The following is a 7792-nucleotide window of genomic DNA, read 5'->3' as shown; positions in this document are numbered from 1 at the left end:
CTGCCACCAACTCACGCTGCAGATTTGCTACTTTTTTTTGTTTGTTTTTAGTTCCTGACTCAGAAGAGATGGGAGAAAAGGAGGACAAACCAGTGACCCAAATCTTGACAGAAGAACATCTCAATCTGGAGGAATTCCCTCATGGCAGAAGTAACTTTTGACTGTCAAGTGTTTTCCAAGCTGTTGACACACACAACTGCACACTTCACATTTAAGTGCAGCCACACAACTATTCAATCACCCAAACAAACTTGACTTTTTCCAAAGTTCTTGGTTTGATTTGAATATATAAAAAAATGCCTGCAGAAATATGTGTCATCGTTTGCTTTTGCTGACGAAAGGTTCTCCCTCCACATATGTTCCTCGTTCCTGCGAGTTCAGCGGCATCTTCTCCCCATGCCAAGGCGTCTTTGAGGAATCAGCACAGCGGGAGTTCAAGGAGGTCAGCAAGTGGGTGTGGAATGTAAGTGTTTCTCATGTGGAGCTACGAGACACTCCAGCAGAATGTCTTTGTTGATACCTCACAGTTGTTTTCCGCTTTACCTTCAGCCACGTCAGATTCACAATGGATTACATGTTCTCATGTACAACAAATAATGCTGCCCAACACTAACAAATCATGTATTTTATCATTTATCGAGTTGTGTGATTTCAGTCAAGAAACTACATTGTCTTGGGGTGTTTTGCCTTTAAAGTCATTTTTTGGATTTTAAAAATAGTTTGGTTATAACTTCACACAAAAAGTGAGAGTACATGAAGTACATGAAGTAAACTAATAGAAAACTTACAACCCAAAAGGATTGACAATAACAGAAACAAAAATATTTTACAGAAAAAGTATTTATACGGTAGGGCAAACAAGTATTTAGTCAGCCACCAATGGTGTAAATTCACACATTTAAAAAGAGGAGAGAGGCCTGTAATTTTCATCAACTATGAGAGACAAAATGAGGAAAAATTCCAGAAAATCACATTGTCTGACTTTTAAAAATGTATTTGTAAATTATGATATAAAATAAGTATTTGGTTAAAAACAAAAGTTCATTTCAATGCTATATACCTTTTGTTGGCAATGACAGCAGTCAAACATTTTTTGTAAGTCTTCACAAGGTTTTCACAAACTGTTGCTGGTATTTTGGTCCATTCCTCCATGCAGATCTCCTCTAGAGCAGTGATGTTTTGGGGCAACACAGACTTTCAACTCCCTCCAAAGATTTCCCTTTGTCCTCCAAAAACTATGAGAAGAGTTCTTACCAAAAAGTTCTATTTTGGTTCCAGTTTGTTGGTGTCCTTAGAAAGCTCTTTGGTCTTACTGGAGTTTGGAGTGTGACTGTTTGAGGTTGTGTACAGGTGTCTGTGACATAGATAATGACTTCAACAGGTGCGATTAATACAGGTAACAAGTGGAGGACAGAGGATCCTCTTACAGAAGAAGTTACACGTTTGTGAGAGACAGAAACCGTGCTCATTTGTAGTTGACCAAATATTTATTTTGACCATAATTTGTAAATAATTTTTTAAAAATCAGACAACGTGATTTCCTGGATTTTTTGCCTCTCATAGTTGAGGTATACCTATGATGAACAAAAATAGACTGAAATTCCCTGCTCTCTGCTGCTGTGGTGCAGAGGTAGAGCAGTCAACATCTGATAAGAAGATGTTTGGTTCCTGCCCTGTTTTAATATGTGTTGAAGTGCCCTTGGGCATGACACTGAACCCTCACATTGCTCCTGGTGGTTATAGGTTGGCGCCAGTGTTCAACAGCAGAGCTGCCATCAGTGTGTGAATGGTACTGTGACTGTAAAGCGCTTTGGGCCTTCAAGGACAGTAGTATGTAAGAATACACCATAATCAAAACATGAAGAACGTGCTAACAATTCAATTAAACTCTTAATATCATTTCATCACTAAATCCATTGATATCTGTGTCACCTTAGAAGAACTCCACTGAGGCCGGTGCTTCTTCTTCTGCTGTCAGTAACAAATACTGACACACACTTACAGTGCATTCTAGTAGTTGTTTATAGAAAAATAACAAACACATGAGCCTATTTATTTATAAAAAAAAAACATATTAGTCGCACCTGCAACCACTTTCGATTATTAATGTATACTTAATTTTACCATAGAAAAGAGTATGACTCTATAAAAGTAAGGAGGTGTTTAGCTTTTGGTGAAGTCATCTTCTGCCGTGAGTTGTGAGAGGTTTGATATGAACGAAGCCCCACATCCTTTATTGCATCATTGAACCTGGAGAAGTTTGACAAAACGAGCATTCATTTATCTCACATATTTTAAGTTCTTATGTGAAGATGATATGAATGTAGTGATTTGAAATTACACCCAGTTTCATTGATTTTTACTTGTCTTATGTGTCTTAGAGTCTAATTTGATCAAATTTGACCAACTACAAATGCTTAAAACGCATGCAACTTTATGCAGAAAGTATATGAACAACTAAAAGTGTGGAGCTGTGAGAGGAAAACACACACACATGAAAACACACCTAAACCCACAAACAGAGCGTGCCTAATACCCAAGCCTTGCTGTGGATGTTGGAGAGATCTCCCCGTGTGAACTGCTATGTTTCCAGTGTACCTCTCACGGCAGAGAGGATCTACCACAACACTGTCAGAGCGCATCAGCTGCTGGAGCCCTGATGGCTTTCACGCTCCACGTTCCCAGCGCAGCTCCAGAGAGACACCCCAGACTTGTTGTTTTAGCCTTCTGCACAGGAGAGCCCGGCAACTCAAAATACCTTTCAGTTTAATCTGGAGGTATACAGAGATGAGCGTTGTTTATCAGCTGTGTCTGGGTTTGGAAGAATGGGCAGAAACGGTAAGAAGAGACAATGCAGACGTCGACGTAGCTTAAACGGCGTTTAGGCCGAAGCGACATCCTCAGACCTCATTGACAAGAGCATCCAGATAAACTCTAATGTTTCTAGGTGGCTAAAAATGTGTCATGTCATCACAGTGGTCTTTTCTCACAGCGGCATGCGGTCTGTCACCAGAGTGAAAGTATTCTTGGTTGTCACCTGCTCTTCAGAAGTGAAAGGAGCCACGATTGGCCGGCAGGGTCAGAGCAGGAATGCAGCACAAAAGATAAGACATATGCTTCTGACAGGGACGCCCACAGATCAAGGTTGCAAACCCTTTTGCCACTTTCTTTTTTGCAGCGGAGCATCACCAGTCTGAGTGGAGCCGCCACACTGACTGCACAGGATTTAAAAACAGCTGTTAGGTGGGAAAATGTGAAGGTTATTTCCTACCGTTAACACGGAGTCTGTTCATAGCAGACTCTGTTGATGCAGTTTGATGACACACAGCAAAAATGTGACACTGATGACACAAAGTTGCCTCCTTCTATGCATCAGAGCTATTCAGAGGGAAGCAGAGGGACTACATTTGCAAGTACATGTCAGTGGGAAGGTGTGCAATGTCAGGAAACTTACAGGCTCGGCAAATTAAGATATCAGTTAAAAAAGTGTGCCAGGAGTAGTTACTTCATGACTTTTTCTCAAGGGTTTCACAGACTCTTCCAAATAACTTTAGCACCAATATATTTTTAATAGCGGAAAAACAGTTAGTAAAAATGAACTAAGTTAAACAAAAGCTGATTTGTTCCATCAAATTGCTTTTTTTTTCTTTTTTTAAGAGAAATACGAGCAGTAACAATGACTCTTTTTGTAATGCAAAGTCATGTGTTGGAATTACATATCTGGACTTTAACGGCTTTGTCCTCACACTAAGACAGAAGATTTTATCACCACTGAAAAAAATGGGCACCTCAGTAATAAGTAAAAAAATTTCACCTCATTGACAGATTTGTAAAAGTGAAAATAAATAAAACAAAAATGGAAAAAAAATATAGTCACTAAGACATGGTTTCTCAAACTACGATTAGGTTGCTCTTGAAAAACTTCCCTAAGAAGATTATTTTTCTTGTAACTTTAACTCTCTGCAGTGTTTGTGTCTACAAACCTGTCCTTTTAAGGTTTTCATCGAGAAAACATATCCAAAAAGCCAACGCTTATTGTAAAAGTCTCTGGAACATCTAAATAGTCAAAATTCAGAATCACCCCCCACATGTGGCTTAAAACAAACTGTATTCAGACTGGAAAAGTCTGTTCATCCGGACCAAATCTTCTTCATTTGATCCAAATCGAGTCCCCAATCTTGGGTTTGGTTTGTATTCAGACTGCCGTCAACTGGACATTTCTGTCCCAAATCAATGGTGGTGGAATTAGCCGTTTGGGGGCCATTTAACAATAAAATCTACTAAAATGTGGCCCTGAGCAGCCGTTGTGTTTTTATTATTGTTATTATTTAATCCTTGCCCAGGTTAAAATGTCAAATAATTTCTTAATGGGTCCACCAGTAAACAGAATCAATTTCAAGAATCCAAATATTTTGTTAAGCATTTAAAAACTGGAATCATTTTAAAACTGCTTTGTGAAACTGAACTGGAAATATGTAAAATACAACGATTTTGAGGATAAAAATGAAATGATTAGGATCAAACGCATACATTTAATTTATGGAACAGGTTAGTAGACACATATTTATTATTAGAAGTAATTTGGGAAAACTGAATTATCTGCTGGCTAACTTGCTACTGACTGGAATATTCCATTGATGCAGGAGGACAGGGGAGGGCAAAATACTTTGTCATGATTAGTCTTTGCCATTTCGGCAATTTGGGGTGTTTTTTTTATGACAGAGTTAAATAATAATGCATTTTATCTTAGAAACTTTTATTACTTGTTCAGCTTGGGACCCCAAAGTGTTGGGGGCTCCAGGCAATTGCCTACCTTTGCCTAATGGTAATTCGCCCCTGCGAACCAAAGGTAACAAAACCACCTGACTAAAGATCTTTTCTATAATTTGACAGGAATTGCGTGGGCGGGGCAAAGCAAAAAAAAAAAAAAAGTTTCTTTTTTAAATCCCTGCACTCACCAACATGGGACTTAGCTTTCTTCTAACTGGAAAATGCACACTACCCTCTGAGCTGCAGTTACCTAAACCACTGGAGTCATGTTGGCCTGATGTTGTTGGTCCCTCCAGCTTTGTGCTGCAAACACACCAGACAGAGATCTTGTGGTGGATTGAACCCATGTGTTAGAACGATCACATAGCAGAGCTTTTTGTCTCTGCTTTTCTGTTTTTTACACATTGCTTAGCTTCTTTTTAATGAAGTAGATCCTTCTAGGCTCCAAGCTAGTGTAACCCAGGTGCAATTTTGTACTGCATAGATGTTTTAGTTTCGTCGGCTAAGTTTTATTTAGTTATAAGTAGTTATAAATTTTGAGCGGCACTTGAACGCACCAGCAGGTTCCCAGAATCCCTATGTGAAGCATCTAGCCCAACAGCCAATCAGAAACGTAGTTGGCCGAGCAAGTTCCGCAACACAGACACTGCTCGTGGTTTTTGCCGCCATTGGCCTTTCCTTTTGGACCGCGACGAAGGATGGTTGACTGCTGAGCAAGCTGAAGACGAGCAAGCAGAACGCGAGCGAGCGGACCTTGGAGGAGGAGGACAGTGTGATTCGGCGCGAATTGCAGGAGGCAAGGAGCCACCACAACACACCGGTGGTGCCGTTACCGCGGACAGCAGACGGCTAAGAGAGGTCTCCACGAGGGCCGGGTGGTTCGGTTTCGTTCCCAGCCGCCATTACGGGAGTTTCGACGAGTGGCGAGGTCGACACCCTCAGTTTCAGAGCAGAACAACGGTGAGAGAAAAAAAGAAAAAAAAAAACATTTATGGCCATAATAATTCTGACAGTGTGCAAATTGCATGGGTGAAGCTTTTGGGGTAAGATTATTCCAGTGAAGGTTAGAAGTGGGATGAACCGGGGAGGGAAAAAGCACTATGTGCTAACAGGTGACCGCCATGTTAGGTTTTCATGCTAACGCCTGGCATTGAAAAAGGTTTAAAGTTTGTTACCTTTACGTTGATGTTAGCTTTAAGAAAATGATTTTACACACGTGTGATTTAATTTGTATAGGTTTTACACATTGGTTGGAGTTATTTCTTATTTAAAAAGAAGAAAAAATGCATAATGATAGAAGAATAATTCAGATCAATTTTTGGTGCAGTTCCCCCCACACTAGCAGGCCTGTAGTGTGGGGAAAAGGTACAAAAGCACATTTATCACTTCTGAAATCTTCTGCATTTATTTTTGTTATTATTGCTATTCTGTTTTATGATTTATATTAAGTTATTACACATTACATGAACGTGAACAGTTAATTTTGTGTGTTTATTGCCACATTGGGACTTGAGAAAAAAAAATAAGTTGTACAATTGGAAATAGATTATAGAATTTTATTGAAACAAATGCATAATCTGCATTTGTTTTGAACCATGGAGTGGAAAATGGACTTATAACAGGACAAAGTCTAATATGCATGACCTTGCTTATAGGTCAGGTTTTTTTGGTGGACCAGAACTTCGAGAAGAAGATTGAAGATCCATCAGATGGCGAGCCAGAGAGTCCACGGATAAAGATACCCACATTGCACGTACATTCCGACTACAACAGGTGCACCTGCAACAATTCAAATATTTATTTATTTTTTTGGGCCCCACCGAACAATATTTTTTTTTCTGAGTGCGCACTCGTTACAATTTTTGTTTTAATGTGTTATGGTTGTTTACAAATTTGTTTATTGTTTCTGTAATGGGAAAAATATATGAGGTGTTACTCAACCGTTGACACTGTGCCGCTCATTATTGTTGCTCACTCCTTGGCTCCAGACGAATTTGGATCCTTCTGATACTGGCCATAGTTGAATACACTTGAATAAAATACTGTAATCCATCGCTTAACGTTGAAGTTGGTTACACTAGACTTTAACCAAGCAGCACATGATCCCCAGAGGAACATCAGTTGATAGTTTGGTGATCATTTTGCTGTTTTAGAAACTGTCTGAACTTTGAAAATAATGTCATAACATATTATTCTTCATGAAAACCTCTTTGTTGTGATATAAAAGTGAAATTATCAAGCTGTCTTTCTATAAGTCTAAAAAAAAATTGATTTTCTATAATTTGTTGCATACTTATAAGGCACTTTCCCTACAGAGATGGGAGGATCAAAGACTGCAGAGCCTTACAGCTATAAATTAAATCAGATTTTACAAAGCAGCTGTAAAATACAAACACAAACAACCCTAAAAAACGGTTTTCCTTGGAAGTCAAGTAACAAGTTTTTGTTAAATTGGGTTTCATTTGAACAGTTGCTTCATCTCACTTGTTGCAGGATGAGTTGTAAGCATAGGAATTCATTTCCTCAGACATCATGGAGCAGAAAAAGAGAGGAGGTTTTGTTAGTCAACAAAAATGTGAAATACTCCCAAGAGGGGAAAAAAATGTTAGAGAAAAACGAAAACTATTCAGTGCTCATCAGTCTCACAGCGGGCCATCTCCATTGTGTCTGCCATTACTGTGGAATTCTTCTCAAAATGGTTAAACTTGATTTTTTTTATTAGAAAAAAGGCATGGAACTTTACTGAAAACATAAAAAAGGTAAAAATAAAAATGAACATTTGGCCTAAGATTGTTACATTTGAATAAATCAAAGCTTAAATGAAATTAACTCACTGTCTGAAGGTTTCTTAACATTAGAATTATTGTAAAATTAATTATCTTTCCTGAAATGTTTTTTTTTTTTTTAACATATTGGTTTCTGAATTTTGTTTTGTTTTCTACAATGTAATGTTGTTTTTAATATTTGTTTTGCTTTTTAAATTTTTGTTACAATCCTTTTTTATTTACCTTTATTTACCCAG

General features: G+C 38.4%; 1 long non-coding RNA gene across 1 annotated transcript; it reads left to right on the top strand.

Annotated features, from left to right (window-relative positions):
- Window positions 1–5229: 5229 nt before the first annotated feature.
- Window positions 5230–6715, top strand: LOC112149573. The gene is made up of 2 exons (XR_002919807.2): window positions 5230–5730; window positions 6426–6715. It is a non-coding gene; the product is annotated as an uncharacterized LOC112149573 (long non-coding RNA).
- The last annotated feature ends 1077 nt before the right edge of the window (window positions 6716–7792 follow it).

The sequence above is a fragment of the Oryzias melastigma genome, linkage group LG13, assembly GCF_002922805.2.
Source record: "Oryzias melastigma strain HK-1 linkage group LG13, ASM292280v2, whole genome shotgun sequence".
Classification (NCBI taxonomy): domain Eukaryota; kingdom Metazoa; phylum Chordata; class Actinopteri; order Beloniformes; family Adrianichthyidae; genus Oryzias; species Oryzias melastigma.
The sequence above is the reverse complement of the archived record's forward strand: the minus strand, read 5'-3'. Positions and strand labels throughout refer to the sequence as shown.